General features: G+C 51.9%; 1 protein-coding gene across 3 annotated transcripts in view; it reads left to right on the top strand.

Annotated features, from left to right (window-relative positions):
* Nucleotides 1-10,079: 10,079 nt before the first annotated feature.
* LOC144737722 (uncharacterized) overlaps nt 10,080-11,483 on the top strand; it is a 36,800-nt gene continuing 35,396 nt past the window's right edge. For 2 of the 3 annotated variants that reach the window (XM_078620573.1, XM_078620574.1), the window contains exon 1: nt 10,080-10,170. The gene's annotated coding sequence lies outside the window, so the exon portion shown is untranslated. The remainder of the gene's footprint in view (nt 10,171-11,483) is intronic. The other variant, XR_013589060.1, reaches the window with a different exon arrangement.

Here is an 11,483-nt window from a genome sequence, read left to right as displayed (position 1 = left end):
CCTATTTGGTCGTTGCTCACCCCGAGCTATAAATTCATTGATAGTGCACTATCTTCGACGTTCTCTGGTCTGACACTGGTGAGACTAGGCCGTAAAGAAGGCTGTCTCTGGTGTAGACCAATCAGTTTCAAAGACAATGCATATATTATTAGAGTATGTTTCGATTTAAAGCTTTCGTGACTGCAGGGATTCATCTTCTTGGTTCTTTCGGTAAAGTCACGTAGAAGGGAAGTAATAAAATAATAAAAATAAAACATAATAAAATGAAATAATTCTCACGACGTTTCGGCTACAACGCAAGCAGCCGTCTTCAGGTGAAGAATGAGACACTACCAAGCTAGGAGCTTATATATAAACTGGGTTGGAGGTGGAAGAGCACCTTAACAAAAAGGAATGTGCATATGAAGAGGAATTTAGCATATTCATGGAAAATGCGTAGGAGGTGGGCGGGGGGGGGGGGTTTCAAAGGCATATTATGCCCATGCATTATGCAGGATCAACAGCACCAAGGGGGGGTGCAGGGAGTAGCATTAACAAAGGAAAGGAATGTTATTGATATGTAGCTGCAGTTACTAAACAACCACGTAGAAAACTAAAGTATAAACTACATAAAAAACTAAAATATAAACTGCATAGCACCATCAGTATACTTACTATACTCTACAATAAGCTGAGTTACTAACAGCAAGTAATACATTACAATTCTACGTCGTAAAAATTATATAATATGCTGGGGTCACAAAAAAGATCTCCAAAATCCTGATTAAACACAAGATCCAGGTCCGATTCAATACAGTACATAAAATCCGTAATCTGGTACCGTCTGTAAAAGATGTGGTTCCAGACATACAGTACCCTGGTGTCTACAAACTAAGTTGCCTCTGTGGTAGCAGTTACATTGGGGAAACCAAACGACATGTCTCGTACCGCATCCGTGAACATAAAGCTGACCTGAAACACGGTAGGACAAACACCTCAGCCGTGGCAGATCACTGTTACAACTCAGTGGGCTCACATGACATTGACTTCTCCAAGACAGAGGTTATCTGCAAGCCATCTGGCTATCATGAGAGATTCGTTCATGAGGCGATCCACATATACAAACACAGAGACAATTTTAACCGAGAAGATGGATTCTGGCTTAGCAATCATTGGAAGGACGTAATAAACCATTTCGATACACATTAGGGTGGGTAGAATAATACATAGTGTTATGTTGAAATGTATAAGGTATAGGGTGGTTTATAGTAATACAGTATATAATTTAATGTTGGGTTTATCTATGGCAGTATATAGTACGGTATATGCTCGTGTGATGTAAGAGAATAAAGTTTAGATGGAAGCATATTATATAATTTTTACGACGTAGAATTGTAATGTATTACTTGCTGTTAGTAACTCAGCTTATTGTAGAGTATAGTAAGTATACTGATGGTGCTATGCAGTTTATATTTTAGTTTTTTATGTAGTTTATACTTTAGTTTTCTACGTGGTTGTTTAGTAACTGCAGCTACATATCAATAACATTCCTTTCCTTTGTTAATGCTACTCCCTGCACCCCCCCTTGGTGCTGTTGATCCTGCATAATGCATGGGCATAATATGCCTTTGAAACCCCCCCCCGCCCACCTCCTACGCATTTGCCATGAATATGCTAAATTCCTCTTCCATGAATATGCTAAATTCCTCTTCATATGCACATTCCTTTTTGTTAAGGTGCTCTTCCACCTCCAACCCAGTTTATATATAAGCTCCTAGCTTGGTAGTGTCTCATTCTTCACCTGAAGACGGCTGCTTGCGTTGTAGCCGAAACGTCGTGAGAATTATTTCATTTTATTATGTTTTATTTTTATTATTTTATTACTTCCCTTCTACGTGACTTTACCGAAAGAACCAAGAAGATAGAGTATGTTTGTTCGTATGTTCACCACAAGTACGTGTGTTTAATGCAGACTTGATTCCTTGCAAGAGGTTTCTATTTGGTGTTTGAACATTTTAATACCTGTTTTCTTGCCAGAATAGGTAAAACGTATTCTTAATTTTATACTGTAACAGAGAAGGTCCAGGGTTTGGGTGGATGCCAATGAGTAACGGCAAGTCACCAAAAACAAGTCACTGGCTGATGACCAGCAGGGATCCCTGGCCTGTGATACTGGGAGTGGAGCAACAAGTTAATGACCCAGCACGGCGAGTCGATGGCGCTACTCAGTGGGTCGACAGCGTAACCCAGCATGGTGATGGTTCTACTCAATGAATCGAAAAACGCAACCCAGCTGACGAGGGAAACACCCTCAACTCATCTCAGCGAAACAACGCCAACGAGGTATTCCAATATTTAAACTGCGTGACCGTGGAAGCCACGGCCAATCAGCGTGCCTGAAATTCAGACCGACCAATAGGATATGCTGTGTCGGTCTCGTCTAGGGGCACCTCTTGTGGTAGCTGTCCCTGTGCATCAATTGCTTGCTAGGAGTAGGCGATGAGTCCTTCTGTGTAGCCTAGGTGCACCCCAGTGACAGCTTGCTCTCTGCATCAGTCTGCTGCCAATTAAGGGGCAATGATTATCGCTGTCTGGGTCTAGCCTAGGGGCACCAAAAGTGGCAGCCGGCTTTGTTGATTAGTCTGCTGCCAAGTGGGGGGAGGGGAGGTGATAATTGCTGCAATGCTGCAATTAGTGCATACCCACCCACAACACCGACCAACCCAACCCAAACACTTGCCAACCCCACCCACACACCTACGACCATAACTACAACACCGACCAACACAAATGTAGTGGGTTCGAATTAGGTGCGCACACACGCAGCTTGGAGGCAACACTATTTATTAAACGGTAAGTAACATAACGTTGTACATGAGGTGGTGACCACCTTCCTCAACTCACTAACACTCTGGAACGCGACACAGACTGGACCAGGCAGGCAACGGCCTGCCTGGCCCAGGACGACGACCCATGATGTCTTCACTTCGGAGTACAGTACAACAGCCTCGCTCTGCGTTCACACCACGCTTATATCTGCTTTTGCGTGGCTGGCTCCGCCCCGGCGTAGCTGGCTCTCTTCAGGCCACGCCTCCCTTCCCAGGACACGCCTCACTTCCCCCACCTCTGGGAAGGTCCGGATCCCTCCACCACGTGACCCCCCAGGCACCCCGCTCCAGCACAGCCCCCCCCGTGAGAATCACGCATGCACTGACATGTGAGTGTGGCCATTGGAACGACGGCGTAGGCAATGACCAAGGAGTCTGAGAGGCATGTAGAGCAGCCAGTCTTCAACGAGTCCATGTGGCCGGGCCTGGGGAACCAGAAGCGGCCCAAAGGGCATGGCCCCTCCCCCCAGGAGTCAGAACAGGAGGAGCAGGAGTAGCTGACGCATGCTCCACTCCCCCCCCCAGTCCATAGCCGGTCGGCATAACCGGTGACTCCAAGGTGCCAGGTAGATACTGCCTCCTGTGACGAGAACCAAACCCTCCTGAGGCATCACTCAACGAACACTCGCCTCCGCTCTTCGGACATGACAGTCACCCGTTAGCACCCCCCTGCCTTTCCGACGTGGCGTCACAACCAGTAGCACGCGTCGGCCATATTGGGGGGAAGAATTTCCATGTTACCACCCCACCGCCTTTCCGACGCGGCGTCACAACCAGTAGCACGCGTCGGCCATATCGGGGGGGGAATTTCCATGTTACCACCCCACCGCCTTTCCGACTATCGGGGGGATTTTAACCCAGTCTCTCTCCAAGACTCGCATCGCAGCATATAGCTGTACCGACCGAGCTGAGACCCAGTCTCTCTCCAAGACTCGCATCGCAGCATATAGCTGTACCGACCGAGCTGAGACGACCCAGTCTCTCTCCAAGACTCGCATCGCAGCATATAGCTGTACCGACCGAGCTGAAACGACTCAGTCTCTCTCCAAGACTCGCATCGCAGCAGATAGCTGTACCAACCGAGCTGAGACGACCCATCGTTCACTCACTGCACAACATGCCCCCTAACAACTGAGAGATACAGTCCCAATGTAACAGGACAATTCCACCTGAACCTTACAAATCTCCAGCCCACTGTTTCAACGCACCTCGGAGTGTCTCACTCTCCGGGCCGTCAGGTCAAGCCATCAGACACAGCATGATGGGACCACACTCTCTGAGCCATGTGAGCGCACAGCCCACTAGGCTAGACAAGCCACGGAGTGTCTCGATCTCCGGGCTGTCAGGTCAAGCCGTCAGACACAGCATGACGGGACCACACTCTCTGAGCCATGTGAGCGCACAGCCCACTAGGCTAGACAAGCCACGGAGTGTCTCGATCTCCGGGCTGTCAGGTCAAGCCGTCAGACAGCATGACGGGACCACAATGTTCGTGTTAGACACGCAACTCTCACTGGGCCATCCTGGTCAGGATCTGCGCCCCAAGATAAGTGACAGCCAGCACCACAATTCCAAATCCCTGGCAGCATGTCACCATCGCAATTTAACACCATCACAACACATACAATTTGAATTATGATCCCCCACAGAACTGATCCAATGTCGAACAGGTACGCACAATTTGTGACGATCCCGAATATTCAATGGTCACAACAATACACCTCACATCCCGTATCCGTACACATCATCTCCGAGACTCGCATTGCAGCATGCAGCTGTACCAACCGAGTGGAGAGAGCAACGCAATTTGACAGCAATTAACGGAAACGCACCCCCGATCGATGTAGAACACAAGGGGCATTCCCGCACAAAAGACATCATCTGTGCAACAACGGACAGGAGCCAACCAGTGAGGTTGAAACACACCGAACCTGTCATTTCAAAAACCCCTTCAACATTAACCATGGGACTCAGGGCATTCGAATTTTGAGAGCAAAAAAACTATACACAAACCCCAAGAATCGCCGAATTGATTAATACAGTATATGCAGTATATGAAATTCGTACAGTCAATCATTTGGCGCAATGTTCCATCCAGTCCCCACATGGCAACACACACAATCAATACTCCAGACAATCCGTACATAGTAAATAATCACAAGCAAGTACCCAACAGTCCAGACACTGTTAACAATTCCAAGCAAAGCTCCATACGGTCTGTACCTTTGCAACAATGACGATCAAAGTTTCTTACAGTTACACGTGACAATCACGAGCGAAACTCCATACAGTATACACAATAACAATGGCGATTTCGCAACAAAACGATGTAACAACACGAGTCATTAACACGGCAACCTACAGGATATCAACAGAGCTCGGGACACCCAACAACGAATTAATCATTAACTACACCCAGAAGATACCGATCTCGACGCCGTAATTAACAACAACACTTGTTACAAGCAGACACCCGCATGGAAGCCGCGTCAATTTATCACGCACACAACCGGACGAACACGCTCCGCAAACCAGCGAGTAAAAAAAAACACCCGCGATCGCAACCCGGCACACGCAAGATGGGTGAAGTTATTATTATTTTTCTTGGGGACGGGTGCTTATCATGTCACGACTCGCCTGGCAAACTGTGAATAGCGGAGGGCGGCAAGGTGGAGCACTGGGACGGCCCGAAGAATCTTGCATGGTGAATATGGCCTGCTCTTGCGAACCCATCCACCCTCTCGCGCTCGAGCAGAAGACGGGGGCGCCACCCGAACGGTGGAACTCCCCCTCCGCAGGCGTTGATGTCGACGGGAGCGGCATTTCGGCAGCAGGAGCGGCGTTTTGGCGGGAACAGCGCCCCGACCCGCCGCCGAAATGGCGGGAGCGGCGCTTTGGCGGGAACCGCGCCCCGACCAGCCGCCGAAATGGCGGGAGTGGCGCTTTGGCGGGAACCGCGCCCCGACCAGCCGCCGTAATGGCGGGCCCACCGCGTGGCCCGCATGCCCGGGCCTCCCCCGCCAGCCCCCGCAGCGACGATGGTGTCCTCTCCCCGCGGCTCCGTCGCTCCGTTCCCGATGGCGGCGAAGCAGCAGTGCGATGCCAGTCCCGTCGCTCCGCGTGCAGCGCCATCTCTCTCTCTCACCGGGGCTGCCATCCCCGGGGCTGTCCGAAGGATAGTCGTCACACCGTCCCCGTCGTACGAAGACGTCCAGATGAGTTTTATATTTGTTTTTCGTGTGCCCATTTTACTTCCCTAGGATAACACCTAGCAATATTTATTTTTCCACCTTCTGACGCCAAATGTAGTGGGTTCGAATTAGGTGCACACACACGCAGCTTGGAGGCAACACTATTTATTAAACGGTAAGTAACATAACGCTGTACATGAGGTGGTGACCACCTTCCTCAACTCACTAACACTCTGGAACGCGACACAGACTGGACCAGGCAGGCAACGGCCTGCCTGGCCCAGGACGACGACCCATGATGTCTTCACTTCGGAGTACAGTACAACAGCCTCGCTCTGCGTTCACACCACGCTTATATCTGCTTTTGCGTGGCTGGCTCCGCCCCGGCGTAGCTGGCTCTCTTCAGGCCACGCCTCCCTTCCCAGGACACGCCTCACTTCCCCCACCTCTGGGAAGGTCCGGATCCCTCCACCACGTGACCCCCCAGGCACCCCCTTGGGGCCCCCAGCCTTCGTACAGGCCGACACAGTAGTGACCGTTCTATGTCACTACACAAATATCAACCCATCCACAAACCCACCCCATGCACTCCACATACCCTATGCACTCCACGCACCCCACTCACCGTAACAGCAACAAACATAACATGAATCGAAAACGGCAGCACAATCCGCACTTGCAAAACATGCCACACTCTTGCAAATGTTCTTAATGTGTTTATTTGAGAAAATATTTAAATACAGTGTACATCAACAACAGTAGCGTTTCTAATCACATTGATCCTCACTGCTAACGGGTGGCCCTGGGATTCACCGCACGTCTGGCTTGGTCTGCGTCTCCACCACCACCACCACCAGGCCTTCCCTCCAGGTACCACAGCCCGGGGCAGCTGCCCCTTCCATGTCCTGGACACGATGGCCAGGTCATCCTCTGAGGACCGCCTGGATGAAAAGCAGCATGGAAGGGTCCGGGATGGGGTTGGCTGCGATTCTGGGCTAGTCCAATGTGTGTATGTGAGGCGTGGTGTGTGGTGTGCGTGTGGGATGCGCATGTGTGTGCAGGTGTGCGGGGTATGTATGGGGTGCGCTTGTGTGGTGTGTGCGTGGGATGCGCGTGTGAGTGGCGTGTGCGTGTCGGCGGGGCGCGTGTGTGTGGGCAGGGTGCGCGTGTTTGTGTGCGTAGTGCGCGCGTGTATGTGGAGTCGTGTTGGGGGCGTGTCTATGGGATGTGTGGGATGTGTATGGTGTATGTGGGGAGCAGTCGCGCAACTTTTAGCGTGCTGTGCTACGAACCCGGCCACTCGAGTTTGATTCCCACTCACGGCCAACAAGTGCCGATTATCCGATCCGGTGCTGGGCCTCTGCTAGGTGAACTTGGCCTCAAATGAGTACAGAGTGCAGTCTGTAAACATCGTCACTTGGGAGGCAAAGGACGCCGACCATGGTACTGGCCACCCACCTCCTCCTGCTCCGTGACGGCCTTCATAGCTGCTTGCTCACAGCACTTGCCAAACAGTCTCTTAAGGCTATACGGGGGATCTTTGAAGGGTGTGTGCGTGGGGGGTGTAGTTTGTGGGGTGTGTGTGGAGGGTGTGTGTGGGGGGGTGTATGTTGTTTGTGGGGTGTATGTGTAGGGTCCGTGTGTGGGGGTGTGTGGTGTGTGTGTAGGGTGTGTGTGGTATGTGTGTGGGGGGTGTATGTTGTTTGTGGGGTGTGTGTGGAGGGTGTGTGTCTGGAGGATGTGTGTGTGTGGGGGGTGTGATGGTGTGTGTGTAGGGTGTGTGTGGTGTGTGGGGGGGGTGTTGTTTGTGGGGTGTCTGTGGAGGGTGTGTGTGTGTGGAGGATGTGTGTGTGTGGGGTGTGTGTGTGTGGGTGTGTGTGTAGGGTGTGTGTGGTGTGTGGGGGGTGTGTGTGGAGGGTGTGTGTGTGTGTGGAGGATGTGTGTGTGGGGGGTGTGTGGTGTGTGTGTAAGGTGTGGTGTGGTGTGTGGGGGGGGGGGGTGTATGTTGTTTGTGGGGTGTGTGTGGAGGGTGTGTGTGTGGAGGATGTGTGTGTGTGGTGTGTGTGTAGGATATGTGTGGTATGTGTGTGGGGGGGGTGTATGTTGTTTGTGGGGTGTGTGTGGAGGGTGTGTGTGTGGAGGATGTGTGTGTGTGGGGGGTGTGATGGTGTGTGTGTAGGGTGTGTGTGTGTAGGGTGTGTGTGGTGTGTGGGGGGGGGGGTGTTTGTGGGGTGTCTGTGGAGGGTGTGTGTGTGTGGAGGATGTGTGTGGGGTGTGTGTGTGTGGGTGTGTGTGTAGGGTGTGTGTGGTGTGTGGGGAGGTGTGTGTGGAGGGTGTGTGTGTGTGGAGGATGTGTGTGTGTGGGGGGTGTGTGGTGTGTGTGTAGGGTGTGGTGTGGTGTGTGGGGGGGGGTGTATGTTGTTTGTGGGGTGTGTGTGGAGGGTGTGTGTGTGGAGGGTGTGTGTGTGGAGGATATGTGTGGTATGTGTGTGGGGGGGGGGTGTATGTTGTTTGTGGGGTGTGTGTGGAGGGTGTGTGTGTGGAGGATGTGTGTGTGTGGGGGGTGTGATGGGGTGTGTGTAGGGTGTGTGTGTGTGTGTAGGGTGTGTGTGGTGTGGGGGGGGGGTGTTGTTTGTGGGGTGTCTGTGGAGGGTGTGTGTGTGTGTGGAGGATGTGTGTGTGTGGGGGGTGTGTGTGTAGGGTGTGTGTGTAGGGTGTGTGTGGTGTGTGGGGGGGTGTGTGTGGAGGGTGTGTGTGTGTGTGTGGATGTGTGTGTGTGGGGTGTGTGTAGGATATGTGTGGTATGTGTGTGGAGGGGGGTGTATGTTGTTTGTGGGGTCTGTGTGGAGGGTGTGTGTGTGGAGGATGTGTGTGTGTGGGGGGTGTGTGTTGTGTGTGTAGGATGTGTGTGGGATGCGTGTGGGGGGGGGTGTATGTTGTTTGTGGGGTGTGTGTGGAGGGTGTGTGTGGAGGATGTGTGTGTGTGGGGGTGTGTGGTGTGTGTGTAGGGTGTGTGTGTAGGGTGTGTGTGGTGTGTGGGGGGGTGTGTTGTTTGTGGGGTGTGTGGAGGGTGTGTGTGTGTGTGGAGGATGTGTGTGTGTGGGAGGTGTGTGGTGTGTGTGTAGGGTGTGTGTGGTGTGGTGTGTGGGGGGGGGGGTATGTTGTTTGTGGGGTGTATGTGTAGGGTGTGTGTGTGGAGGATGTGTGTGTGGGGGGTGTGTAGGGTGTGTGTGGTGTGTGTGTGTGGGGGGGTGTATGTTGTTTGTGGGGTGTGTGTGGAGGGGGTGTGGGGGGGGTGTTGTTTGTGGGGTGTGTGTGTTTGTGTGTGTGGGGGGCGATGCTAAATGTGAGCAGGTCTCGTGGTAGTGGTTGTTCCTCCAGTCCTGCCCAGCCAACTGAAGTCCAGCCGTGGTCCCCCACCTCCCCCCACCCTAATCTTTGGGAGCTGCCGTGCCACAGAGGAGCACGCGGTGGAGGAGCGCACGGAGCGACTTCCGCCACTTGCTCTTCCTCTTCTCCTTCTGCAATGCCGGCTCCTCCTCCACCAGCTCCTCCTCTGCCTCCATAACCTCGATCTCCTCCACCTGCTGCACTTGCTCATCCTGCCACTCTTTCGCCATCTGCCACACTTTGGCCGTTTCCCCCTCTTGATCCATACTCGACTCTTCCTCCATATCCCACTCGTCGGCCGTCTGCCATTCTTCCTCCGTATCACACTCTTCATCCGTATCCCACTCTTCCTCTGTATCCCACTCTTCCTCTGTATCCCACTCTTCCATGATTGGGCCCTTGGCGGCGGTGTTGGCGCTGGCGGTGGTGTTTGCGACGGTGGTGGTGGCGTTGAAGATGGCAGAATCCTTCGGGTTGTCACAGAGACGCTCACCTCGTCGTCGATTCGCTCTCCAAATGCTGCTGCTGCTGCCTCGTTCGCATTCCTCTCGACTGTGAGCGTCAACGTAGCTCTGACGTAACAGAGGTGACGTCACTACTACGAGGCTCCGCCCCCACGCGCCCGGCTGGTGTATTACGTAATGCTGTGCTGGTGGTGCACGTGACCGGAAACAGCGGGGGCCTGGATTCTGCCTCCAGACGCCGTGGTCTCCACAGCGTGGGTGAGAGATTGATTGAGTGGGTGGGTGAGTGTGTGGGTGAGTGGGTAAGAGATTGAGTGGGTGAGTGGGTAAGAGATTGAGTGGGTGAGTGGGTAAGAGATTGAGTGGGTGGGTGAGTAAGTGTGTGGGTGGGTGAGTGGGTAAGAGATTGAGTGGCTGAGTTGGTAAGAGATTGAGTGGGTGAGTGAGTGAGTGTGAGTGAGTGGGTGGGTGAGTGTGTGGGTGAGTGGGTAAGAGATTGAGTGGGTGGGTGAGTGAGTGTGTGGGTGAGTGGGTAAGAGATTGAGTGGGTAAGAGATTGAGTGGGTGAGTGTGAGGGGGTAAGAGATTGAGTGGGTGGGTGAGTAAGAGATTGAGTGGGTGGGTGAGTGGGTAAGAGATTGAGTGGGTGGGTGAGTGGGTGTGAGGGTGAGTGGGTAATAGATTGAGTGGGTGGGTGGGTGAGTGAGTGTGGGTGGGTGAGTGTGTGGGTGAGTGGGTAAGAGATTGAGTGGGTGAGTGGAGTTGGTGCGTTCTCTTCCTGTCCTACACAGCGTGGGTGAGTGTGAGAGAGTGGGAGAATGAGAGTGTGGAGTTCTGTTCTCAAGAGAAAGTGTGGCGTGTGTGTGCGCGTTGTGTAGCTGTGTGTACGTCGTGTTTATAGTATCTAAATATTCCACATTACGCTGCAGAAAATAAACATTTGCGCCCTCGCTCTGTGCTGTTTTTGATGTCGCCGTTCCTGCGGCGAGGACTGAAGTGAGGCCTTTAGGCTTGGCATACACCTAGGCCTTAGGCTTCATATTGGTTAATCGCTATTTTGTATAATTGGAATTATTAATGAACTTGTATTACATTTCAAACACCATCTAATTGGTTTATTTACTTTTTAATTTAAAGTTGTAGTATCAACCTATGTAGTTATGTTTATATGGCTGAGGTGGTGGTGGTAGTAGTGTGAATGTGAGTTGCGTGTAATTTATTGTCATGGATTGGTCTATGTGCACCTAGCCTGGCACGGGTATTATGTTTTTTACACAATCGAATATACAAAGAGATTGTATATTCGTGTGTGTCTGTTATGTGTGTCTGTTTCAGTTTTCGAATCTATGTCCGTAGCTGTGTGTCTGTTTATGATTGGTGGTGATGATGATGGGTGGTGACGATGATGATGGCTGGTCATGATGATTGGTGGTGTTCATTATGGGTTGTGATGATACGTGGTGGTGATGATGGATGATGATGGTGATGGGTGCTGATGATGATGGGTATTGATTATGATGGCTGATGATGACGATAATGATTGGTAATGATGATGGCTGGTCATGATGATG

The sequence above is a fragment of the Lampetra planeri genome, chromosome 73, assembly GCF_965212315.1.
Source record: "Lampetra planeri chromosome 73, kcLamPlan1.2.h2, whole genome shotgun sequence".
NCBI lineage: Eukaryota > Metazoa > Chordata > Hyperoartia > Petromyzontiformes > Petromyzontidae > Lampetra > Lampetra planeri.
The sequence above is the reverse complement of the archived record's forward strand: the minus strand, read 5'-3'. Positions and strand labels throughout refer to the sequence as shown.